Here is a 27,623-nt window from a genome sequence, read left to right as displayed (position 1 = left end):
TGCGTGATTTTTGGGGGGCAGGCTGTAGCCATGGACATGCTATGTGATCTGATGGTGAATTTGGGCTGACCCAATGCAAAGATCCTGAGGATCCATGTGGATCCATGCTTTTTAACCACATTTTAAGTGGGGAGGGAAGGAAAAACACAGAAGGGACACGGAGCAGGAGAGGGGTGTGCAGAGAAGCAGCTGGCTAAGAATGCAGGAGAGGGGTATAACAGGAGGAGGGAGGAAAGGAAGGCAAAAGTTTTCCCTCACCTACCCACCCAAGTCAGCCAGCTCGCGCTCTCTCTCTCGCTCTCTCTCTCTCCCTCCTGCACGGAGCACAGAGACACACTCTGCTTTCCCTCTGCCTGGAGGGGAGGGGCTTTCCCTGCTCTTTGTTCCGTTTGAGCAAACACAGCAAGGAAACAGAGCAGGGTGGGCAGTAAGACCCTGAGGCAGAATGCCGGAAAAATACGGTAATAATTTTCTTAAATTATTGGGGGGGCGGAGCCCCCCCAAACGAATTTTTGAGGGGGCTCGGGCCCCCTCAGGCCCCATGGAGTCGGCGCCTATGACAATAGGTCAAAGCACACTAGGCTGTGGCCCCAGTGCAGACTGGCTTTTTCAATGGATGTTAGCACAATTGAGCAGTGTTTTGTTTTGAATTATCTTATTCAGAACTGCATTAGCCGCCCAGCAAAAAAGCTGCAGGTTGCATTTGTCCATCTCTCATCTGCCTGTAATTCTGTTCACAAGCAGTGTCTAAGGGGAGGGCGGGGGAGAACAAGCAGTCACCTGGTTGGATAAAGGACTGCTGCTACTTCTACAACAGCTCTATTCCAATACTGATGTTAGGATTCGAAATGAATTTGCATCCTTTCTTTCATATTCTTTTTCCTTTTTTTTTTTTGCATCATGGGCTGTAAAACAAGGTTGCATTTTGGCCTTGCTATTACTTAATGACCACATAAATGTTGCAGGAGCTCTCTTCTCCTCCCTAGTTGGTAATCAAAGCATTCCAGTGCCACTTTATGCAGACAATATGACTCTTATTTCATTATCCCATGTAGATATGAAATGACTCTCCTAATTTGGAAGTTGTTCTAAGTAGGAAGGTTTATCTGTCAATAACTGCAAGCGGTGGCAGTTGCCAAAAGGCTCCAGCGGTATAAATGGGTTCTGGACAACTCAAACAGTATCGCTCATTTAAGTACTTAGGGCTTCATTTTTTTAGAAGTCATTTTATTATGCTAAGGGTCATCATTTGAACCAACAATAAGCTTTTGCTGCTAAAACTGCAAAGTGCTTGTTATATTGCATAGTAATTTGAGGTAGATGCAGCAGGGATGAATTGGATACAATTCAAAATAAATTCTCATGAGCACTGCTTGGAAGTTCAACATAGTACTACTCTTGGTGCATGAGTTAGGTGAGGTCTCCATTCTCTAAAAGCACACATTCACAAATCCATAATTCTATATGGAATGGGGTTCTCAGTCATGCCAGGCAACAGTTAGCAAAACTGTGCTTTTAAGAACTGCAGAATAGAAAACACTGGGCAAAACGTTGCAGTGATGAGTTATTCAGTTTCCCCTGCAATGTCATCTCAGGTCATTTCTGTTGGAAGTTTGGGTGTTTGCTGAGAGAGGTTAAGACAGATAGAATAAGGGGGCTCCAGCTTCCCAGACAATCCCTGTACATTTATTTTGGACCAGATCCAGGTGCTCTTGGAAGAAGCTGATTTCCTAGATCCATTTCAATTGGGGGTTTGGCGCATAAACTGCTTTGGTCACCCTGGATGTTGACCTCTGTCTGGAGAGACAGGGAAAATGTGTCGTTAATTCTCCTCAACCTCTCAGTGGCATTCACCATGGTATCCTTCTGGAGTGGCCATCCAAATTAGTATATTTTATTGAAAACCTTGAAAACCTTTTAGCCAACCCTTTTCTCTCATGATGCTGTAGAAAGGGTTTTTGTGCATGAGACTTTCTACTCAGAAGGCCATTTGAAATGGGTTACATGTAAGGATGAGAAATGGCATTGGGTTCTGGGGCAGTTATGGTACATGTAAGGGTGTCTTCCACTAGGACCAACATTTCTGCTAAGGGATATGTTTTATGAGCTTTTATTATATAATCACCTGAGATAGAAATATGTCATATTTAGTATGGAGATATAGCCGGGAAATGAAAACAAGATCAATACAGACATTCTATGCTACACCCACACCCTACCTTAATGCAGTCACACAGCAAGGCAGCTTTTTAGCATGATGACAGCTTGACTTAGTTCAGCTTCCTGATGACACTGTTATTTGACATCAAGATATCATCCCTTTGGAAACAAAAAAATGGAGCACGGCTTCTTGATGATGTTGTTGTTATTATCAGACATCAATATGCCATCCCTTTGGAAACAAATATGGAGCAGCATGGCCATTTAGCATACTTAGAGTAACACCAGCTGCTTCCAAAGACTGTGCCATATAACAAAATAAGAACCCAGGCAGATTACTGTTTCAGAGGAACAAGCTGTACTCTGTAAAGGAAAACAATTGCTCAAGGGGCAACAGCAGTAAACAAACTCTCACCTTTCCTCTACAGGGATGAGAAAACAGGAAGACATGAGAGCATGAAAAGAGCATTGCTGGTTCAGGCCGAAGGTCCATCTAGTCCAGTATCCTCTTCTCAACAATGGCCACCTAGATAGAATCACAGAATTGTAGAGCTGGAAGGGACCCCAATGATCATCTAGTCCAACCCCCTACAAAGCAGGAATAAGCAGCTGTCCCATACGGGGATCGAACTTGCAACCTTGCCACTGCCAGCAGCACGCTCTAATGAACAGAGCCAATGCAAAAACCCCAAGCAGGACCTGAGCAAAGGAGCACTTTCCCCCTCTGTGGTTTCCTGCAATGGTGTTCAATATCACTGACTCCAACCCAGGAGACAGAGCGCAGACATTCAGAGCGCAGACCAAGTGCACTTGGTCCTTAACAAACAGGATGGCATGCCCAAATTCCGAAGGTGGCTTGACTGGGCCTCGAAGATATACTTTGATTATGGTCTAAATTTATTAACTGCTCTACAAAGAGCTGAATAAATCTGTCAACTCTGGCCAGAAAGTTGCAGAGTTACCAGTTACCTGCTTTAACCTCTTTTCTTTCTCCTGCCTTTGCTGTTGGATGCAAATAACTCAGCACCTGGGTAAAAAATCAGAAGGGAGACAGTGATACAGCCTTCCTATTTTCCTTGGCAGAAGGAAGGGGGAAGAGGTTACCACTTGAGAAATGACCACATTTCTCCTTTGTAACTTTCTTCCACCGAGGCAGCTGGAGAGCTAAAAATAGAGGCAATAGCAGCAGGATGGATGTGTTGAGGGGGATTCTTGCCTTGGAACCTGAGATGATTGACAGGCTATGGCAAATCACTGGAGGAATGTGAGACATTTCGTGTGACAAGTGACAGGCAAGACCACATATTCGTGATGGGAATCCACTTGGCAAGGAGAGATTGTGATCTGAATACCATGTGGAAAATGCAATGCCCGTTTAAAAACTGTTAATTTCAACTTTGTCTTGCCTGCCAGCCCCAAAACCACATATTTATTCCAACACTTCTTCCAAATGCTTTTCTCTAAACAATAATTTATTGTCTTTTCTCACAGCTTGTTGCAATTGAGAATCTTGCGGGGGGGGGGGGGTTGCAGCTGGGGTTCTTGTGAACTGATGCAACATATAACTGATGTTGCTATATACAGTGGTACCTCGGGTTAAGTACTTAATTTGTTCCGGAGGTCCATTCTTAGCCTGAATCTGTTCTTAACCTGAAGCACCACTTTAGCTAATGGGGCCTCCTGCTGCCGCTGCACCACCGGAGCCCAATTTCTGTTCTTATCCTGATGCAAAGTTCTTAACCTGAAGCACTATTTCTGGGTTAGCGGAGTGTGTAACCTGAAGTGTATGTAACCCGAGGTACCACTGTATAGTATTGTTACACACCCCTCCAATCTCTGAGCAGTGCAAAACTCCAGGGGTTCCACGCAGTTACCTACTCAGGGTTCAGCTTCCTTAGAATGAGGGATGGTGGAGACTGTGGCGTCTTTAGGATATATGGTTTATTTACACATATATACAATCTGATCCTACAATGAAGGGGCTCACAGCATCAACACCCCATAAGGTCTTGCTTCTCCCAAAGCTGCAGCCTTGGATTCAAGCAGAAAACAGGCATGACCCTGTCTCCCAGCTGCTCAGCATGTAGCCTCCCCTGCTTCTATCTTTTAGCTCTCACACCATCTCAACTTCACTCTAGACAACAGGCAGTTGAGGGAAGGGGGCCAACCTCCTCTAGTGCAGAGCTACTTCTTTTGTTACCACAGCGGGTATAATAACATGCAGACTGTTATGTATTCAGTGGTCTGTGTTTGCCTGAGCTTGAGTCTGGACTAAGGATTCTGAGCTCCTGTGTTCTGATTCGATACATGTCCAATCACAGAACATTTCAGGATTTTGGTCACTGCCATTGGTCCTTGAACTCTGAGTAGTGATTCGCAGATTGGAAGTTTAGACAGCCAATCGCATTGGGAGTGGGAGTGGCCCAGGCTTTCAGAAATGTATATAAGTAGTTGCTTTGCTTCTGTTTCCCAGTTATGTAGTTCAATAAAGGTTCTTGCTGTTATCTCTGTGTCTTGCCTCATGGGAACCCACCAACATTTCACAGACAATGCCTGAAACAGTAGTACAAAATATTTAGTTCTGTTGTTCAGTGTTGAGGTTGTCATTTACCCTACCTCCTTCCTTATCGCAGCCGCATTTCTAGGAAGTCTTGAAGATAAAGTCCACAATTTGGGTGTTTTCATTCTTCTGTGTCCTTGATGTTTTATTTTTTTTAGATCCAAGGGTGAGGGGGGACCTGTCCTCACATAACCCACAAAATATTTTCTACGAGAACTAGTTTGCGCAACTCGTCCTAAGCTTGCTAGTTTATGTGACTTGGTTTCTTCCTATTTCACTATCATTGCAATAAGAATAGGCTTCAAAAACCTATTTCTGTTTCCCTGGACAGAAAAGCTTTGGGTGTGTATAGAAGAGGACACAAACACACCACATTGCATAGTATTGAACTTGGAAGTGCAGTGGACGAAAACAATTCTGGTTGCATTCCAGGATTTAAAGGGTGAGAAGCAGATGCTAGACAATTAAGCATATTATCCTTCCAAATGAACAGACTCTTGCACAGAATGGCAATCTGGGGCATAAATATCAACAGTATGAATTTGCATGTAGTAGCAGAAGCACAGAGATTTCCTAAAATATTCTGCAAAATGAGCAGATGATGCTTAGAGACAAAGCAACACAAAACACAGGGAGCTGGTGTGTCTTTTACATAGTTCATAATTTTGCATTGGGCACAGAATTTGACATACAGCATCTCTGCTTTTGTTTCATTTTCAAAAAGCAAGTTTCTAGTCCTCATGAGTGCAAATGTGGGCAATGCCAAATGAAATCTCAGGTGTCAAGAGAACTAATAGAATTGCCCAAGGTCAGGGAGTAGAGTTTTCGTGTTTCTTGCAATCTGCCACCCCACCACTTGATCAGAGGAAGGATGGTAAAATGAAGCAAAATAATTCTGTGCCACTTTGCATAATTCCTTCTGGTCAGCTGCTTTTCCTTGATCCATAACTTGGATCGCCTTGATGCAGACTTTGCATTCATGTATTTAAAGCACAGAGTATGTAAAGCATCGCCTACAGAGCAACTACTGTATGGGAAAAAATGTAGCAGGCTCCTTTATCAATGAGTGACAGTTCCCCACCAGTAAGTTGTTCATAAGGAAAAATTACTAACTTTATTTAGTCTGTTTTGTTGCACCCTCTCTAAATCAACATGGAAACAAATATTCAAAGCTAACGGCCTGTTCATAAAGTCTGCTGGATTTGCAGCTTACAGTCCAAGGGAAATTAGGGTTGACTTACACAATCAGTTTGCATCAACATGGGCTTCCATTTTCAATGTGATCAATTGTGATGCTAGTTTATGCACACTGTTTTTCGTTTCAATTTTTCTGTTGTTTCTTGCTCTTTCTTATCATGTTGGTATGATAAGGAAGGAGTAATCTTGATTTACTGCTTCACAAGAGGAGAGTCACTTGATAGCTTAAAAATGCTCTAGTCTAGCCCATAAACTGGCCTCGTGATAAGCTCTTGGTACCTAGACTGGGGGTGAGGCAAGGTCATGTTTAGATACAGCTTGTCTTGAGCAAAACATCTTGATTCGGTTTACCAATTTCAAATACCACATACTTTTAGCTCCTGCATTCTCTGTTTGTGGGTGATTATTGATTAAGGGAGAGGGCCATTTCCTTGATAGAACTCAATCCCCAGGGAGGTCCAGCACCAGATGAGGCATCTGATTTTCTTAGACCTTTAAAAGCTTTCAACTCTTAGGTCTGATTTTTATGTTGCAATTCTGGCCATGTTTTACTTCTGACTGGGCTGTTATTTTGTTATGAGCTGGTGATTTTTAAATTGTTATTAATTGTCCCACTCTTTTTAGCAGATAGATTCTGTTTTAGGGCATGTGTGCACCTCCACTTGCCCCCAGGAAAACACTGGTTTACTGCTGAATTGGACCAAATGGCTTTCAAATTTTCCACAGTCCTATTCAGTGGTAAAGAGTGTGATTTCCATGGGAAAGCTGTAGGAGGAACACAAAACACACACACACCAAAAGGATGACTACAGCTCCTGGATATCCAAAACAGGGTGTTGCAAATGTTCTGAGGAAATTGAAGATCCCTCAGGAGATTATCAGGGTTCCTCGTGAGGAAATAAGCAACAGCAAAGCAACTTCCTTGCAAAAGTGTTTGCCTGCCATTACAATTCTTCCTCGTCATTGCACAGCTACAATGTGTGTCTTCTAGGGTTGCACCATCAGTTCTTGTGTGGCAGCAGCCAAGTTTTAGCTAACTAATCAATGATCACCAACTTCAATTAATGAGGTAAAATAAAATGTTAAATGGTGAGGTTGGGAATTAAGGGCCTGTTTGCTCATTTAAATACAAGTTGCTTTTGTATTTACCAAAGTAGGGAATAAAAATGAGTTAGAGATGACTGCTCCTACTAATACTTCATTCACTTTCATCCTGAGGCACAGAACTGCCTAATTCTAATGTAGCAGGAAACACCCCCCCCAATCATTCAGTTTGTACAAACTTCACACACACTCACACTCACACTCACACTCACACACTACATACGCTACGCTTCTGTTATAAATTCATAGAAAATCAACCATACATCGGATTTGCACTGTTCCACTTTTATTTTACTCCATGAAGGAAGGACTACAAAATGGGGAAAGTTTGATACAGGGCAGCCATAATCCCTTCAGTATACCAGCACATCCACAGGAGCCCTGCCCAGTTACTATGCCAACCCTGATGGTCCTAGACAGAAGACCATCAAGATCACAAAGAACTTGCATATGGGAGTGGATCAGCACGGACTGGAACAAAGGACAATAATCAGCTCTTCCCTCTGGGGGCAGGAAACTGCAAACTCCCCTCTGTCACCTGGAAAGTACTCATGGGGAGGGGGAAAGGGGGAACCAGCCAGGTGACAGGACACTCAGGTTACCACCACAACTCCTCCCTCAACCCCTCCTTTCTGTGATGTATGTATGATGTTTCTGGGGGCAGTCTTGATCTACAGGATGGGAATTTCAAAAGTCTTTATAAGACCTTGCACACCATTTTTTTTCTGTGTCCCTCCTCTCTCCTGCAAGTGAGGGGAGCACCCTTTGCAACAGTTCAATAAAGGCCAAGCCTACAGGCTGCTGTTTTGCTCCAAGTTATCCTGATTGGGGATAGGACAGATTGGGGATAGGACACATTGTTGGGGAAGGACAGATTGTGAAGCTGAGGCTCCAGTACTTTGGCCACCTCATGAGAAGAGAAGACTCCCTGGAGAAGACCCTGATGTTGGGAAAGATGGAGGGCACAAGGAGAAGGGGACGGCAGAGGACGAGATGGTTGGATAGTGTTTTCGAGGTTACCAGCATGAGTTTGACCAAACTGCGGGAGGCAGTGGAGGACAGAGGTGCCTGGCGTTCTCTGGTCCATGGGGTCACGAAGAGTCGGACACGACTAAACGACTAAACAACAACAAAATCCTGGTTGGTGTCTTTGTTTTGTCCAAGGGAGCCCTCGGATTTTTCCGTTAACACTAACATCAAAGAAGTTCTGGAGAAATGTGTAATTCATTCCCATTACTGACTGGTGGTAGCCCTTATTCTTTGCTCTTCTCCTTGGTTGCTGTTAAAACAATGTTGTAAGTCTATGTTTCTATATTCACCAAATTTTGTACTTTCATACATGCTCCAAAAACATACCACAGATCTGGCTTGTTATATCTTTTTGTTCAGCTAACCCAAGTAAAGCTATTTATACGAATTAATTTTCCTTGACTGAAAGACCTAGATCCTGACAAACAAGACAGTCAGTTCAAGCAAGTGAAACCTCTCATTAACACTGGGTCGTAAGAATATTCCAATTTCGCTTTTTCTCGTGTGCTAAAAAAGCACCCTTCCAAGCCCACATTTTACTGCTGGCACTTCAATCAGCAGGACTGCAAAAATATGATATGACAGCATCATAATTAAAAATTCCCTATATTTTGTGGGAAAATAAATGACTGCAACAAATCGCAGAGCTGCACATTCCTTATGGAAAAGCAGTTATTTGTGTGAGCTGCCTAAGAGAAAGTAGGTATAGTGTAGTGGTTAGAGTGTCAGACTAAGGTAAAGGTAAAGGTACCCCTGCCCGTACGGGCCAGTCTTGACAGACTCTGGGGTTGTGCGCCCATCTCACTTAAGAGGCCAGGGGCCAGCGCTGTCCGGAGACACTTCCGGGTCACGTGGCCAGCATGACATCGCTGCTCTGGCAAGCCAGAGCTGCACACGGAAACGCCGTTTACCTTCCCGCTGGTAAGCGGTCCCTATTTATCTACTTGCACCCGGAGGTGCTTTCGAACTGCTAGGTTGGCAGGCGCTGGGATCGAGCAGCGGGAGCGCACCCCGCCGCAGGGATTCGAACCGCCAACCTTTCGATCGACAAGTCCTAGGCGCTGAGGCTTTAACCCACAGCGCCACCTGCGTCCCATTGTCAGACTAAGACCAGGGTTCAAATCCCAACTCAGCCATGAAGCTCTCTGTGTGTCCTTGGGCCAGTCACTGCCTCTGAGCCTAACCTACTTCACAGGGTTGTTGTGGAGATTAATTGAGAAGCTCCTTGGAAATACAAGGTGGAATACAAATGCAGTAAGATAAACAAATAAGTCACCTGATGGTCTGAACTGGTGTAAAAAGTAAAGGTAAAGGGACCCCTGACCATTAGGTCCAGTAGTGGCTGACCCTGGGGGTTGCGGTGCACATCTCGCTTTATTGGCCAAGGGAGCCGGCGTACAGCTTCCAGGTCATGTGGTCAGCATGACTAAGCCGCTTCTGGCGAACCAGAGCAGCGTATGGAAACGCCATTTACCTTCCCACTGGAGCGGTACCTATTTATCTACTTGCACTTTGACATGCTTTCGAACTGCTAGGTTGGCAGGAGCAGGGACTTAAGCTGAGGGCTAAGAAAGAATAGAAGGGCAAGTTACTGACCTTGAAGTTTCAATCTTTGTAACTCCATCCAAGATCCTTCCTATCTGAAATAGCAATACCTCCACACCAGAGTCTACAGGGAAAGGTGTGCTTTCAAAATATGAAATTACATAATAAATCTTGGCAACTGCACCATCTGCTGGCTCATCACAAAACTTCTCATCTGACTGTGGAAGAAGTTCACCCCTTTTACACACCCACTATAACGCTCCAGCTTCAGCCTCTGTGTTGCATAGTATAAAGATCCACAAGAGAATTGGATGTTTACAAGAGTTACTGAATCAGGAATCCCTGTTCCTGCCACACACTCCAACCCACCAAGTCTCAAAACAATTAAACCACAGCTGGCAGCTCTGCCCGTAAATGAATGGAAAACAGAGAAAAGACAGTAACAACCTCATGAGGCGAAAGGAAGGTAAAAGGAAGAATAAACTCAGGGCCCCAAACAACAAATGACAGTTGTGGGGTTCTGAACAATATCCCCCATGGGGAGAAATTATTTCATCTCCCACCTTGGACAGCGTATCTCCTATAAAAGGGAGAGGAGGAACATCGCTCAGTGGTAAAGCATGTGGTTTACATTCAGATCCAAGTTCAGTTTTTGGAATCTATCTCTAAAAGCAAGGCTCAGCTAGGGGAAACATTGGTTTGACTGAGGGTGCATTCAGACATGGGGAATTTTGTATTAGTTTTCCAAATAACAATACTAGCACATCTGTCCTGTTTTCTAATGTTCCTTTCACCTTGCAGTGCCTGTTCCATTATGGAACTGTGGCTTTTTCATTGATATACCAGTCCGCCACACTAAAATTTCATTCACATCAGTGTGGGTGGTAAAACCATAGATTTATAGAACTGTAGAGTTGGATGGGACCACAAGGGCCATCTAGTCCAAGACCCTGCAATGCAGGAAATTTCCACCCAACATGGGGCTCAAACCCAAGACCCTGAGATTAAGAGTCTCATGCTCTACCGACTGAGCTATCCCTCAAGTGTGACATAATGAACATCATTGGACAATGCCACTACGTCACTACACTTTCTGAATATGCGTGCTTCTGTTTCCCCTTGATTCCCCCAGGAAAGAACCGCATGCCGGTATACCACACCAAACCGTATGCCAGTATACCACTGTCACTTCAATACCATTATTTTCTAGACAAAGGGGGCTGCAAACAGATTTCTTCTGAAATAAAACAAAACCTTAGAAATGAGCTCCCAGTTTCGGGAAATGGCTTTTATGTCATGTCATAGCTCAAATATAAGATGTAAACTAACAGTTTGGGAAACATCAGATAAATGGAATAAGCTGCAATGTGAATGCAGCCGCAGTATAAGGTGTTTCATATGTTTGTCCTCATTCTCTTAAGTAGGAAAATATCAGAGTCTGCTTTGGTGGCCCAATATGCTCCAGAGGTTCACAAACATGGTCTACAGTCATACCTCAGGTTACAGACGCTTCAAGTTGCATTTTTTCAGGTTGCGGACCGCCGAAACCCAGAAGTACTGGAACGGGTTACTTCCAGGTTTTGGCGGTCACACATGCGCAGAAGCACTGAATCGCACTTTGCGCATGCGCACGGATCACGTTTGCAACCCGAGCGTCCACTGTACTTCAAATGCAAAACCTTGAATAAGAGGCATTGTAGCAAAGGGTTGCAGGCACAGAGCGGGCTTCATATCGGCTCATAACCTCTTTGGATATGTTCCTTTGAACATAACTCTTTGAACAGTTCCTTGATACATAAATGTGCTCTCCTCCCTGCCCAGAAGAAACAAAACACAATGCAGATTAGCTGGCTCCAGTCAGCAGCAGACAGACAAGCTGGATGTAGCCACTACAAGTCACAATGAAGTCAATTCTGTCTAGTCTTCTGGCTACTGTAGCATACTTTCATCTTTATAAATCCAAAGCTACCTGCTGATGCTTCTCATTATTACTGTTGCCTTCTCTACTGACTTCTATCAAACTCCCTCTTAGGAGCTATGCAGTACATCAAGAAATGTAACACAAAGCCCTTACTGAAGCCTGAGGCATAGTTTAAAGGTCACTGGATTTGGGCATAATGATGCCCAAACTGCAGAAAAAGAAAGGTGAAGTATGTAGAACCAGAGCACAGATACGTAATTAAGCAAGGCAGAGCGCTAACACAGTGGAGAACTGCTGGGAAGAGTTCCTATCCTATCCTTTAAGGCTTGGAATAGTTCCTACTATCAGGAACAGTTCCCATGCTGTCAGGCTACAGTCTAAGGATACTTACTATGGAGTCCTAGCGAACGCAGTGGGATTTATTTCCAAGTAAATAAGAACATAATTGTGCTGTTACTTTAGAGATTCAAGACCACTAGGTGGTAATATTGCTAAAAGAACCAAGTCTAAGGGAGTGTGTTGGAATCATAGAATCACAGGGCTGGAAGGAACCACGAGGGTCATCTAGTTAAACCCCCTGCAATGCAGGAATCTTTTTGTTTATGGAATAATTTTACAAAGGTCTAAAAATATATACAGGCTTTTCTTGTCTAAATGCAACACATCTCAGTTGCTTAGAGCATGGTGCTGATAATGCCAAGGCTGCAGATTTGATCCTGGTATGGGACACCTACATATTCCAGCACTGCAGGGGGTTGGACTAGATGATCCTCAGGGTCCCTTCCAGCTCTATAATTTTATGATTCTATGAGCTCAAAATGTAACCAATCCCATGTTTGCTCATAAGCCCCACTACGTTTCACAGAACTTACTCCTTAAGAAGTGAGTTGAAGATTCCATCCTTAAATTTTCATGCTGAGGTATCTTCCCTGAGTTATGTCTAAAAATGCGTATTTACTTGAGAATAATCTACACCTTACACATCTAAATAGTACAGAAGGAAAGATTTTGAACTACCGACCAGATTTTGAGCAGCATTAGATGTGTTCTTGGCTTTCAATCTCCAGTATTTGATGTGGCTCTGGAACTTCTGATTTAATGCCATCTCTATGTAGACTTAAGCTCCACACTGAAATATATATTTTCTTTTGCTTAGGATCACACGACAGGAAACAAAGGAGCTTTCTGCTGCCCAGGATCATCTTGTCCCTTTGCAAAAGGCTTGTAAAGCTGATGTGACAGAATAGAATCTGAAATGAAAACACATTTTCCACTTTGGTGTACAAACTAAAATATAGCAGAAAGATCCTCCAAATTCCTAGCACACTAGATACATTTTTCATATTTTAAATAGAAACACCCAAACATGTCTTGGTAAAGAAAAAGAAAAGTCACCATAGAAACAGCAGGCCTGTAGAGGAGGTAGTTTTTAACACCCTTTCTGAAGTAGCTTAAACCCTGTGTGATCCAAAAACTGATTGTGTGGTATGAACTTGGAAGACACGGGTTGAAAAATGGAAATTTCCCTTACTGTGAATTTCTGTTTGAAGTTGAGGATATTCTTTCATGCAGTTTGAGTATGCTGTTGTTCCTTGATCATTTTGTTGTCTTCTTCCTCTTTTCCTCACCACTTGTGGTCTTTATATAAATTGGGTCATCAGTGTTACCTCCCTTCCCTTGGAACCTAGGTTACATTCACACCATACATTTGAAGCACCATGATACCACATTCATGGCTTCTCCCAAAGAATCCTGGGAGCTGGGATTTGTAACGGGTGCTGAGAGCTCTGTGGTGTCCCCTATTTCCCTCCCAGAGCTACAGTTCCCAGAGTAGTTTAGTAATCAATCCCTATTCACAGGGAAATCTGAAAAAGGAGTGCCTGGTGTGCTCTGGTCCATGGGGTCACGAAGAGTCAGACATGACTAAACAACAACAGCTCCCAGAAATCCTTGAGGGGAAGCAATGACTGTTTAAAGCAGCATCATAGCACTTGAAATATGCAGAGTGAATGTGGTCCCAATCACCTTCCCATCATTTTACCTCACTGCCATCCCTGCCCTTTCCCTCTCAGTCTGTGCCCACTGTCCTTCTGTGGATCATACCTCCTAAGAAGTGAGTCCGTCTTTCCTTCCCTCCCTCATCTGATGCCCTCCCAGGTCTCTGCCTCCCAACGGCTTGCACAGCTGTTTATTGCAGCAGCCCTGGCTATAAGCTCTTCGTGCGAATGGAGCCTCTGGGTCTAGCCAGGGTCTGCTTCCAGTGCCGGATTAATGTATAGGCTAAGTAGGCTGAAGCCTAGGGCCTCTAAATCTAAGGGGCCTCACCAGCCCTCCCACTCCCCAGCAGGTAGTCTCGTCTCTCTCAAAATTGCAAACCCAAGACTTCATGTGAGGGCAGGGCAACTCAGGCCTCTAAATCTATGGGGCCTCACCAGCCTGCCCTCTCCCCAGTGCCGCAGTCTCCCCTCTCCCAAAATTGTAAACCCAAGACTTAATGCAAGGGCAGGGCAACTCAGGCCCAGCAACTATTAGATTCAGGGCTACCCAGTGGGGTCCAATTTGAAGCAGTGGGGCATGACTTGAATATTTTTATTTATTTTTGGCCCAATTGCTCCAATTGCCTTAAGGTCAGTCCCGATGAGACTGTGCAGGGGTTGGACTGACAAGCCCTGCACCTTCTAGGTCCCTGGTGTCACTATTCAGAGTACAGACTCAAGGACTTGTAAGCTGCCCAGAGGACTCCCGAGGTGAAGGGAGAGGAGAGGAAGCTGAGGGACAAGGGAGGGCGTTTGAAAAAAGGGTGAGAGGCTACCAGCTCTGCAGGCAAGGGGTGACATCACTGGGCTCCTGAGCCCCACAGGGGTGCCTCAGAAATAATGTAGTTGGTCAAAAAGGTTGAAAACCTCTGTTTTAAGAAGTTGAAGGGTGTTAATAGATATGAACAAGCCAAGGTCTTAATCAAAGCTTATTCTTAAGAGCCTCCAGAGGGCACCCTAGCTTATGCTTAAAGAACAGATTTCTTAATCCTTATTCATTGCAGAATCAAGTTTGGCATCATGCATGTCCTAATAGCTTTGTAACCTATTGAACTAGATAAACTGCTTAAGAATGTTTTGATCTTGAAAACGGGGTGGGGCTATTCACATCAACTAGCTGTTATTACAATTTCTCCTAAGCGTGATACAAAATGTTGGAAGAGTTAACAGGGTCCTTTGTTAAAACTGCCTCCTGCCAACCTAGCAGTTTGAAAGTAGTGCACGTAGATAAATAGGTACTGCTCCGGCGGGAAGGTAAACAGCGTTTGCCAGAAGTGGCTTAGTCATGCTGGCCACATGACCTGGAAGCTGTACGCTGGCTCCCTCGGCCAATAAAGCGAGATGAGCGCCGCAACCCCAGAGTCGGCCACGACTGGACCTAATGGTCAGGGGTCCCTTTACCTTTTGTTAAAACTGCAGCAATAAAATTGTGAAGGCTTGTGGTGTCTCAGTGGTAACACACATGCCTTGCATGCAGGAGAGCTCAGGTTTGATCCCTGGGACCTCAGATATCTGAAGGGCTGTCACATGGAAGATGGAGGAAGCTTGTTTTCTGCTGTTCAAGAAGGGAGGACCCAAAGCAATGGATTCAAAGGGCAAGAAAGGAGATCCCAACGAAACACAGGGAAGAACTTTCTGAAGGTAAGAGCTATTTGACAGTGGAACAACCTACCTTGGAAAGTGGTGGTCTCTCCTTCACTGGAGCTTTCTTTCTTTCTTTCTTTCTTTCTTTCTTTCTTTCTTTCTTTCTTTCTTTCTTTCTTTCTTTTTAAATATTTTTATTAACAACAACATGCAAACTGTCAAAACATATCATATTCATTATTATTTTTCCCCTTTCCCTCCTTCTAACCCCCCTCCCCCCGAGACTTCCCTCAGCTCCTCTCTCTGATTTCTCAACACATATTATTCTCTGCATGTTATAAAATTATACATATCCTTATGTTATCTATCATGTTATCAACCAGTAAATTTTTGTATGTTTATTCAAACCCTGCCAAGGAGTCGAGTTCATTTTGTTGTCTTTTTAGATAATTTGTAAAAAGCTCCCATTCTTCCTTAAAGTCACAGTTGTCCTTGTCCCACAGTTTGTATGTCAATTTAGCCAGTTCTGCATAACTTGTCAATTTTTCTTGCCACTGTTCTTTCGTTGGGATTTCCTCATTCTTCCATCCTTGTGCTATCAAGACTCTTGCCGCTGTTGCAGCATACATAAATAAGTTCTTTATTTTTCTTGGCAGGTCTTGTCCTAGAATCCCTAACAGAAATGCTTCTGGTTTTTTTACAAATGTCATTTTAAACATTTTTTTCAGTTCATTGTATATCATTTCCCTTTTTTTTTTTCATTTCTCTATATTCCCACCACATATGATAAAAAGTCCCATCTTTTTCTTTACATTTCCAACATGTGTGTTTGACCCGGTTTTGTACATTTTTGCTATCTGTACTGGTGTAATATACCATCTATTCATCATTTTCATGTAATTTTCTTTCAAAAGAGAACAATCTGTAAATTTCAGATTTACTTTCCAGAATTTTTCCCAGTCCTCAAATTGTATATTATGTCCTATATCTTGTGCCCACTTGATCATAACTGATTTGACCTCCCCATCTTTTGTTTCCCATTCTAGCAAAATACTATATGCTTTCTTCAACAGCTTCACTTCTTCTATAACTTCCTTTTGAAATCTAGAAGTTGTATAACTAAACCCTTTCTTGTTGTCTTCCTTGTACATTTCATGTAGTTGTCTGTAATGTAACCAACTCTGAAAATGGTCTTTTATTTCCTCATAATCTTTTAATTTCCATTTCCCTTCTTGATCCTTCAGCAAATCTCTGTATGTAGGCCATTTCCCCATTTTACCAAGTGGTTTGAGCAATGAAGCTTCAATTGGTGATAACCACCAGGGTGTTTTTTGTTCTAATAGATCTTTATATCTCTCCCACACTGTCATTAATGATCTCCTGATTATATGATTATAAAATCCTTTGTGAACTTTCCCTTTCCCATACCATAAATATGCATGCCATCCAAATCTCTTATCATGGCCTTCCAAATCTAATGCCTCTTTCTTTTCCAGTTTCATCCGGTCCTTAATCCAGACCAAACACGCAGCCTCATAGTACAGTTTAAAGTCTGGGAAGGCAAACCTGCCTCATTCTTTTATATCTGTAAGAATCTTATGTTTAATCCTTGGTCCTTTGCCCCCCTCCCCGACAAACTTAGAAATAAGTTTGTTGGGGGGGGGAGCGCCAAGGATTAGAAACCACTCGAGAAAAAAGAAAAAAGAAAGAGGGGGAGGGAATCAAATTGACTCCAAGCCAAAGGCCAGGCGGAACAACTCTGTCTTACAGGCCCTGCAGAAAGAAATCAGATCCTGCAGGGCCCTGGTCTCATGAGGCAGAGCATTCCACCAGGCCAGAAACAGTGTTGAAAAAGCCCTGGCTCTGGTTGAGGCTAATCTAAATTCCTTAGGGCCTGGGACCTCTAGGATGTTGCTATTTATGGACCTTGAGGCTCTCCATGGGGCATACCGGGAGAGGCGGTCCCATAGGTACGAGAGTCCTAGGCCATGAAGGGCTTTAAAGGTCAAAAGCAGCACCTTAAATCTGACCCTGTACTCCACCGGGAGCCAGTGCAGCTGGAAAAGCACTGGGTGAATATGCTCCCATGGCAGAGACCCCGTGAGGAGCTTCTCTGCAGCATTCTGCACCCGCTGGAATTTCTGGGACAGCTTCAAGGGCCCACATAGATCTTAAAACTCAGACAGGAATGTTAGTAGTGCAGATGTACACTTGTACCTAGGAATTGGCCCTGCCAAGGATGCAGGCCCAGGGGGATGCAAAAATCATGCCTCTCCACTCTGTCTTGGAGAGGCCAGGAGCCTGTCTGCCCATCTGTGCTGCTGCCCAGGCTGCTCCTCCACTGCTCTGGATGGGCCAGGCAGAGCATGCAGACTCCTCTGCCCAGGGTGCAAGTGGTGGGGGTCACTGAAACAGCTCCTTGCCAAGGGTGCAGGGCAGGGGGCTCCTCTACCAAAGGCACAAGGGATAGGGGGTGCCAATACAGCTCCTTTGCCAAGCGCACAAAGGAGCCTATGTGTGCCTCCGTGCTTGAGAATAAGCACAAGGCCAGAAGGCTTCAACAGCCACCTCCACCTGCCCTGAAGTCACTGAAACCTAAACAGGGAGCTGGGTCAGCGCTTGCAAAATGTTGGCAGTTTTGCTGCACATCCCTCTCCGCTCCTTGAATTTCTGCCTGGATTTCCATTATGAGGTGAGAGACCAATTTTGCCACCTAATGAGAAATTCGAGTCCTCCTGTTCGCATTGTGAGAGTCACATATTCACACTGAACACACACACATACATACATACACACTCACAAATGTACAGGAATTAAGAAGTTCTGACACATACAGAGACCCAACACGGAGGCGTTGGAGGCAGAGCAGGAGGTGTAAATTATTCATGCCGTCGCATTTTCTTTTTCTTTTGTGGTTGCCTCTGAAAACCACAATATGCTGCAAGCATCTGCCTCATTATCCATCAGAAACTTGAAAGACTCTCTGCGGCCCTTTCTACTTGTCTTCTGAAGGCTTCTAAAGATATCCCCAACAGGATGTGCCTGGCTATGAGGTTCAGGCAGCTGTGATGTTAATTGACAGTTTCCAAAAAGCTCTGCAGAGCAGGTTTTGCCTCCGTAAGCACTCAGTGCGGCCCATAAAGCCCACATAATAATAGCCCGGTCAAGAGCAATGAGTTTCAACAGGCCTGTGAGAGGAACGCTATTGCTTGAAGAGAACCAAAGAGAAAATTCTTTTCCTCTCAGAGCAGCATTGGATTCAGACAACTGTTGTGGCCGGGCAGCAGGTCGAAGAAGGTGAGCTTGGTGGGTCTGGAGACTCCTCACCAGGAAAGAGTTATAGCTTATCCTGTACCAACTGTACTGCTACTGGGGAGTATATGTGTATTTTGCAAAACTTGGAGCAAAGCACAGAATGTAACTCCTTGAGAAACTCAGCTTTCATTTAAACACAGTGGTACCTCGGGTTACATACACTTCAGGTTACATACGCTTCAGGTTACAGACTCCGCTAACCCAGAAATATTACCTCGGGTTAAGAACTTTGCTTCAGGATGAGAACAGAAATTGTGCAGTAGCAGTGCAGTGGCAGCATGAAGCCCCATTAGCTAAAGTGGTGCTTCAGGTTAAGAACAGTTTCAGGTTAAGAACGGACCCCCAGAACGAATTAAGTTCTTAACCCGAGGTACCACTGTATATATAAAAAATTGTTTCCTAGTCCTTTTGGATGTGAAGACATGCTTGAAAGTGTGCACAGGCTCCTATTTCTCTTGAGAAATCCCTTTTATTTAATTTAGGGAAGGGGGTTTGCTGCTGTTTGTTGTTTTGATGTTACCAAACACACCTCCCTATTCTGAGGCTGTACTAGGTTTTATCCTGCTGTCGAACCGCCAGGCTCAATGAGGCTCTGAGTCTCATTACCTCAGCTCATAAGTGGGATCATCTTAATAGATGGTCCTAGTTATGGACAGGACCTCAACCCGTCCCGTCCCCCCACGCTGGCATGGGTGGAGCCATCACACTCACGCCAGGGTGGCACCATGATCACCCAGGGCTATTGCCCAATCAATTTGAATGGGTGATCGTGGGGGAATGTATAAAAGCGGCAGTGCGACATGTGCCAAGCACCTGCTTCGCGCAGCCAAACATCCACCCACCCTCCCTTTAATTTAAGTGTCCTTGGGCCTTGCTTTGGACTTCGGTTGGTTGCCCCTCTTAAGTCGGGGATCGGGAGGAATTTTTCCATTTGGCAAATTGGCATGGGCCACTTGGTTTTTACCTACCTCTTAGCAATCATCACAACTTTGCAAGGTTTGGCGGTTAGGCATTGGCTTATTCTTGAGTGGAGGAGGGGAGGTCGGCCATCGCCTGCCCCTCCATTGTTCAAGGGTATTCTGCTAAAGGAATCCAGGGCCTGGATTTTGTCTTGAGGGGCTAGGGCCAGGCCAGGCCTCTGGGAACACCAGGGGAGATGCAGGCGGGTTTCCCTGAAGCAATTACCCTTATAGACTTCCTGCAAAGTGGGCAGGAGTCAGATATAGTCTTTTGCCAATGCCTAAGCCAATACTGGGACACGGGTGGCACTGTGGATTAAACCATGGAGCCTAGGACTTGCCGATCAGAAGGTTGGCGGTTCGAATCCCCACGACGGGGTGAGCTCCCGTTGCTTGGTCCCTGCTCCTGCCAACCTAGCAGTTCAAAAGTACGTCAAAGTGCAAGTAGATAAATAGGTACCACTCCGGCAGGAAGGTAAACGGTGTTTCCGTGCACTGCTCTGGTTCCCCAGAAGTGGCTTAGTCATGCTGACCACATGACCCAGAAACTGTACGCCAGCTCCCTCGGCCAATAAAGTGAGATGAGCACCACAACTCCAGAGTTGGTCACGACTGTACCTAATGGTCAGGGGTCCCTTTACCTTTTAAGCCAATAGTGCTCTCATTTCCTGTAATCAATAAAGTTGTAGCCAAAAAATTTGCCCAATAACCTTAAACAAAAATTCTGTGTCTGTGTGAATTTCTTTATGCTAATGGGGGGTTGTCTTGAGGGTCTTGCCACGCAACCCCTGTATCTCATAATCCAGTGCCACATTACGGAAGAAAAACAGGTAAGGTTGAGGGGGGGGGGGAGAGCCCTTCTCCAGCAGAAGATGAAATCACAAAGGTGTCTTGACTGAAGTATCATCCTTTTGGTTAACAAGAGTGATGGAGTTATACAGTGCATTTTAAGCATTCAAAATGACCCAGATGCATTAACATGGCCATTCTTACAACAGCCCAATAACACAGGCCAGTATGATTACCTACCTTCGTAAGTTGTTTTAAACTGTTTTTAATGTGCTTTGCTGTTGCAACCCACCCTAGCACTTTTCCTTAGCCCATATATGCCCATTCAACCACTTCATTCTGCGAAACTGGCACTGTTACAGGTGCCACATAATACTCGTTCCATATGTGTAAGAAATTGGTCTTTTAATGTGGCAGCACCCACATTTTGGAACTCCCTGCTTCTCGATAACAGGCAGGCACTTTCACTCTACAGTGATACCTCGGGTTACATATGCTTCAAGTTACATACGCTTCAGGGTACAGACTCCGTTCACCCGAGGTACCACTGTACTTTTTTCAGTGCCTTCTAAAAACATTTCTGTTTAGGCAAAGCCTATCCATACATGTGGAATGCCGGCATGTGTTTTAGTCTGGCTTTTAGCCTATTGTTGATTTTTTTTGAAAAAAATAAACGTTTTAAATAGCTGTTTTTAACTGTTTTTACTGATAATTCTGTTGTTTTATTCTTTTCGCAAGCCACTTTGAAGACTTTGTTTTGTTTTACCATTAGTGGTACATAAGCTACCTCACACGGTTGTTGTGGGGATTAAATAAGGGGGGGGGGGAACCATGTAAACCACCTTGAGCTCCTTGGAGAAAAATGTGGTATATGGAATAAACAATTAAAAAATGGAATTATTACTTTTCAGACCTACATGCCTATCACTTCCTCACACCCCAAACCTGAAGTAGCCCCCTCTCATATATATATTTTTCTTAACAGAATGACGTATCACTGTTTGTTTGCAATAGCTATAGCCCAGAGACCACCCAGCACCTGCCCTGCTCCTCCCCCATGGAGAGATTGAAGTTCAGGCTTCTCGGATTTGTTATGGTTCAGAGGGCTTTTACTCGCTTATCTTCCAGCCATGTTATTTTGTTTTCAATCCCAAATGCAAAGGTGCTGTGTGCCGATGAAGCATATTTGCATCTTTCACAGAGAATCCTGGTTAACTTGCAACTTTTCCACCCCTTTAAAGGTCAGCGGTGAATAATTCAAAGGTAGTAGCAATACTATTCACTGAAGGAGAAACAGGGAGAGACAAGACTGGCAGGCACAAACATTTATGGACACAAAAGCAACCATCTACCCATACGAATTTACACACGCATTGCCTGCATTCAGACAGCACATTAAACCATAGGGGTTTTTTATCTGATGGGAGCAAGCTTTAGCTCTCTCCTCCCCATCTGGTAGAACTCTGCAATCTGAAGTGTTCTCTTCCATTTTTGAATAATCACAGCTTAATGTGATGCCCAAACCATACTGTGGTTAACCTTAACTATGGTTTGGTGAAACAAGCCAGCTTCCTAACCAATGTATTGCCAGAGCCTTCTGAAACACCTGCTTCAAAGGTAGAGGACAATTAAAATGAGGCAGCCTGGAGCTCCTGCAGTGCTCACTTTTCTAATGTCCCACCCAGAAAGGCTCCATGGACCTTTGGGGGTCTCTGGTTGCTTTATAAAGGGAATTCAAAAAGATGGGAGGCCTCCAAAAACCACCAGATGAATGAGTTACTTCATTCATCGAGTAAGCAGGCACTGGACTAAAGAATTTTTTCCAGTTCTGCTTCAGGCGTGAGGAGTTTTACATCACAGTGCCTTCAGGATCAGGAAGCTGAGGTTTTGTTTCCGTTAGTTGGAATGCCCAGCAAAGAGGAGTCCCAGCAAACCTTTGTCCTAGTGAATGGAGGTGGTCAAATTCCTTGTGGGTTCCCAGTTACAAGTTTGCTTCCCATGTGCGTATCAGCTGCCCCCCTCTCAAAATCAAGTAAATCAATAAAAACACTTAACTAAAAGTAGAAATAATCAGAATATTTGAACTGGAAATGCTCGCTGAGGTCACATGGTTGATTTTGTGGCACATTTTAGCAACCCAACTGAGTAATTGGTCTGTGAACTGACCAATCATGTCACAGGTAGCTTGGTTCTGGTACAGGACAGGTGGGTGTTCTGTCCACCCCCCTAAATCCTGGTTACGCCCATGTTGCCTCCCTCTTTGGCACCTCCCTTCCACTCTTCTAATTCTTTGGTAAGGAGGACATCTTATGCAGCATGAGCCATGCTATACTCTCTTGTTCCCACTATCAGTCTTCATGTTGGCCACCATCTACTTCCCTACATTTGTTTGATCTTCAGCCATGACACAGCAGCTGACGATGAAACTGATGTTGTGTGAGACTTAATATTGACTAGCCACTTGCTGCTGCAACTCCTCCCTCCTTCCTTGGAGATTCTTAAGCAGAGGTTGGATGGCCATCTGTCATGGATGCTTTAGCTGAGATTCCTGCATTGCAGAGGGTTGGTCTAGATGACCCTTGGAGTCATTTCCAACTCTACAACTGTATGATTCTGTGATTTGAGAAAACTTCTCAACTTAAATATTTATTAAAAAGGAGGTTGCACTCAAAGGGAAAAAGGTACTTATTCCAAAGCATAGGATCCTTGAGGCACAACCCAAAGGGATTATTATAAAGATGTCCCACATTGCCAGTGCTTCCTCCTCTATAGGTAACCAACTTGACAAATACTACCCTTGACACTTTAGTACTCTGGGAAGAGGAACCTCAAAACAATCGCATTCTGAGATCTGGGGAGAGAGGAAAGCCCAGGACAGCCATGGCTTTCATTTATCACAGCCCAGTTCCATGCACATATATCTGGAAGGCATCCAAATTTCAGCATGGATTGCTTCCAAGTCAATGCATTTAGGATTTGCTTGCAAGCTGGTTGGGATGGGAGTTGCCTTTTTGGAACAGGGTTGTCTTGCATCAGCATGAAAAGCCAATAGCCCCCCCGAGACTGCTGCAAGCCAAGCCTCATCACCTCTTGTGTAGCCACCAAGACTGTCCACCTGGAAGCTCTGGACTGCCTTGTAAATGAGCTGGCAGCAGTTGTCCCTTTTAGCCATGACTGAAGGAGTCCATAATTAAAAGCCTTTTTTCTGTTGAGCTGTTGCTAGAGTAACAGGCAGCAACTCACATGGCTATCACTTTACAATCTGTTTATGGAGATCCTTGTTAATTCTCACAGTAACACATTGTGACAACCTGTTTAAAGATCACTAAAACATTTATAACCAAAAGGGGATGGGGGAAGGGGATGGGAAGGAACATGGCCCTACCACCAGCAACAAAAGAGGACCTGAGTTCTCACAAAATGCCAGTGTCCTTAGGCTGGGATGGATGAGTGCCTTAGGGAAGGGGAAGGGGAAAAGAGACGGGGAGAGAGTGGAGTGGGGCAAAAGGCTCAAATAGAGTAGAAAACTGTAATATGGAAGCAAAATAAAAGCAGGAAGGAACAACCCTGTACAGTGGTACCTCGGGTTACATACGCTTCAGCTTACAGACGCTTCAGGTTACAGACTCCGCTAACCCAGAAATAGTACCTTGGGTTAAGAACTTTGCTTCAGGATGAGAACAGAAATCATGCTCTGGCAGCGCAGCAGCAGCAGCAGGAGGCCCCATTAGCTAAAGTGGTGCTTCAGGTTAAGAACAGTTTCAGGTTAAGAACGGACCTCCAGAACGAATTAAGTACTTAACCCGAGGTACCATTGTATATGAATTCCCAAATAGTAAAACAATTGCTGATTATAATAAACATTACAACTGTTTATGTAAGGTGAAGCATCCTTTGGGCAGGCTGGTGGTGGCATAAATACTCTGACAAGACTTGGACAGCACAAAAAATCTGATGAGCTTGTATATTCACAATCAAAACGAAGGAGTAGCACCTGCCATTTAATACACACACAATATTTTTATAATGTGGTCATAACACACAGACTTCTAATTATTGCAACAAAGCCCTGTGTTTTCAAGTCCTGATGGGGGACTTGGTTCCAAACGATCAAATGCTGTCATTGATTCCAGTTTCAAATAAGGTTCTCCCCTGCTCCTGCCCCCCTCCCCGGCAATACACGTGAAAACATGACGTGTGATTGGTTTGGGGTGTCATGCAAAAGGAAGGGAAGTAGCCCATTTCCATGCTTCCATGCTTGGCCATCCCTGGGTGTGTTGGATTTGCGGCAAATCACATTGTGTGGGACCCCCTTGCCATCTCCTCCCCCTCGCCTCTGTCATTTGCCCTCCTTTAAAACATGGCGGCCATTCCTCCTCCTAACCTTACTTCCTTTCCTTCTTTTGCAGCCCCTCTCCTGTCCACATACTCCCTGCCTCCAATTTATCCTTTCCAGCATAATTCAAGGATAGGAAGAGGTGGCGAGCCCAGCCTGGTGGCCAGGAGGCGGTAGGGCAACCCACACAATGGATCTGCCAGCTGTGGCCACCGGTGCAAGCTGTGGCCTCCCAAAAGCACAGGTCCTGGGGTGGTTGCCCCAACTGCCCTTCCAACATTCAAAGCAGGGTGTTCTTGATCTCCTTCACAGTAAATTGTTCTTATGTCTGGTGCCTACACATCTCAGTATAGAGAAGATGCACAACTTTCCCTTTTGGACACCAGAAGCACCAAAAATGGATACACAAGTCCCTCATGCCCGTGTTCAGTGTAATGGCTAAATAAATCCTCAGTCACAAAATTCCTCTTAGCTGCCTAATGTAAATGCTATAAACTGCTGTCAAGCCTCAAGAATGTGCGTTCACAGAGAATGACATTCATTAAAGGCAATGATGTTTATTAACATCTAAATACACAAGATGAAATGATTCAGAATGTTTCCTTCCAGTATTTTGTTTTTTAAACTAGGGCTGGAAGTCTTAATCCAGTTGAAGTAAGTAAATAAACAAACACATTTCTTCCAGTTCCTGGCCAGGTGCAGTCAAGGAATGAGAAGAATAACAACCATGATACTGTACAGAGCTCAATGTCACCGGTTACAAAATAAATTGAGGCTCTTATTTATTGTGTTTCACTGTATTCCATTGAGATCTCAACATAAACCATCTGGCTGTTTAACTAAGGTCTCTCCTTTTACAGGCAGAGGGCAACGACAATAAAATGGCTATCAAAAATAAAAAGATTACATTCTATACCCAAAAAGCCAAATTGTACCATTTCAAAGTATTGTGTAAATTAATCCAATGACTCTTGCTTAATGTGGAACTCAGTGCCAACAGAAAAGGAACTGAGATGTGGCTACTAAGAAACAGAAGATAAATCTCAGCATGCCCAGGTGAACCATGAGGCTTTGCAGAAGTAGAGAGCCCCCTTTTGAAAAGCCTAAAGTCCTGTGCCTTTGAGGGCAATGACTATCAGAAGGTTGTTGGTGTTTGCAACCCCAGCTATGTCTCTGCAAGCACCAACAGGAGCATCACAGAGGGTTGAACTACTTGACCCTCGGGTCAGCAGGATGTATCTTCCCCACCGTTCTCCTGGTCATCTATAAAGATGATCAAAGCAGTAATAAACATGTCTGAATTCCAACTAAAATGAATCATAGTTTCGAAGGGAGCACATTTTTCACCATATTGTTCCCCCCCCCAGCACCTTGACTCAAGAAGTCTTCAACTTTCTGGTCACAAAGGGTTAAAGGTCGGAAGTACCTTATTAGCTTTCTTCCACTGATGTGAAAAGGGACAGCTCCCTCCCTGTGCTGCAGGGGACTCCAGAGTACATATATGCCCCAACCACTACAACCAGAGTCCAAACTAACCAAGCTTCATAATACAGTGGTGCCTTGGTTCTCAAACACCTTGGTTCTCAAACAACTTGGAACCCAAACAGTAAGTGTTCTGGTTTGCAAACTTTTTTTGGAAGCTGAACATGCTGTTTTGCGTGTTACGCTTCCAGTTTGAGTGCCACACTTCCGTTTTGAGTGTTACGCTGTTTTTGCTATTTATTTTGCGTTGGTTTTTCTGTGTGGCTCTTTTTGTGTGTTTTTTGGTGATCGTGTGGAACCCAGCTCAGCTACTGATTGATTGATTGTATGACTGCAGTACATTGTTTATTGCTTTCATTTTATGGATCAATTGTCTTATTAGACAGTAAAATTCATGTAAAATTCCTGTTTTAGGGGTTGTTTTTAAAAGTCTGGAACGGATTAATCCGTTTTGCATTACTTTCTATGGGAAAGTGTGCCTTGGTTTTGGTTTTGGAACGGACTTCCGGAACGGATTAAGTTTGAGAACCAAGGTACCATTGCATACCTGCCAAATGGCTTCTTAGGGCCCCGAAAAGGGAAAAGGCCATACAAAACAAGCACTGTGAAACCCAGTGCTAAGGTCAGAAAGCCATACCCAGAAAGATGCACATGGAACCCTTTTCAATCCCCCACACAAACTGTTGCACTCACTATACACTGTGGGAACAAGAGAATGACTCCAGACTTAAAACTCCGATCTCCTCTCCCTCTTTAACTCTGTCTCCTCTACTCATGGTGCCTTAGCAACCTGCTGTTTACATTTTCACTCCTTTCTGCAACTTGATGTGGCTCCCCTTAGATCGCCCACTAATCTCCTTATTTGGCATTAGTTCCCCTGCGTAGCCTTTCTCTATCATTCCCACACTGTCCATCTCTCTGACTTCTCCATCTACTACCTCCTCTGTAGATTTAACCAAACAATTGCTGGTTCCATCTAAATACTGTCTATGTCCTTGTTTCTATTTTGTAATAAATCATCTATTTGAGCATTCTGGACTCTGGCTTGTTTCTGTTTGCTAATTCTGTCTCTTGGGAATCTCTCCCATTTCTGCTGGGGAGCACCATGATGCTATATTTCAATACGTGTGATTTTATTTTAAGTGTGTATATTATATACATGTAGATGATGACATATAGTAACATCAGTTCATCCAGTAGTACCAGGAGTTGCACAGAAACCACCCACTCAAGTCCCTTGCCCAGGAGGGGATAATACAGAAGTGAATTACACCTCAAAAAGCATATTGCAGAGTTGAGAAAATGAACAGTCTAGAAAAGAGCAACCAAAGTGAACAATGGGATGGAGCTACGAGGAAAGGTTACAACTTTCAGGACTTTTTAATTTAAAGGAAAGGCGAGTAAGAGGTGACATGAGGCAAGTTTATAAAATTACAGTGGTACCTCGGGTTACATATGCTTCAGGTTACATATGCTTCAGGTTACAGACTCCGCTAAGAAGAAGAAGAAGAAGAAGAGTTTGGATTTGATATCCCGCCTTTCACTCCCTTTAAGGAGTCTCAAAGCGGCTAACATTCTCCTTTCCCTTCCTCCCCCACAACAAACA

The 27,623-nt window shown here is 44.1% G+C and overlaps 1 long non-coding RNA gene across 1 annotated transcript; it reads right to left on the bottom strand.

Annotated features, from left to right (window-relative positions):
* Positions 1-607: 607 nt before the first annotated feature.
* LOC310832800 lies at positions 608-4,329 on the bottom strand. Its single transcript, XR_014558448.1, has 3 exons — positions 3,130-4,329; positions 2,576-2,686; positions 608-1,797 (listed from the first exon to the last, which is right to left on the bottom strand). It is a non-coding gene; the product is annotated as an uncharacterized lncRNA (long non-coding RNA).
* Between the last annotated feature and the right edge of the window lie 23,294 nt (positions 4,330-27,623).

The sequence above is a fragment of the Podarcis gaigeae genome, assembly GCF_964106915.1.
Source record: "Podarcis gaigeae genome assembly, chromosome: 15".
In the NCBI taxonomy this organism is placed as follows: Eukaryota; Metazoa; Chordata; class Lepidosauria; order Squamata; family Lacertidae; genus Podarcis; species Podarcis gaigeae.
This window is presented reverse-complemented; position numbering and strand designations above follow the sequence as displayed.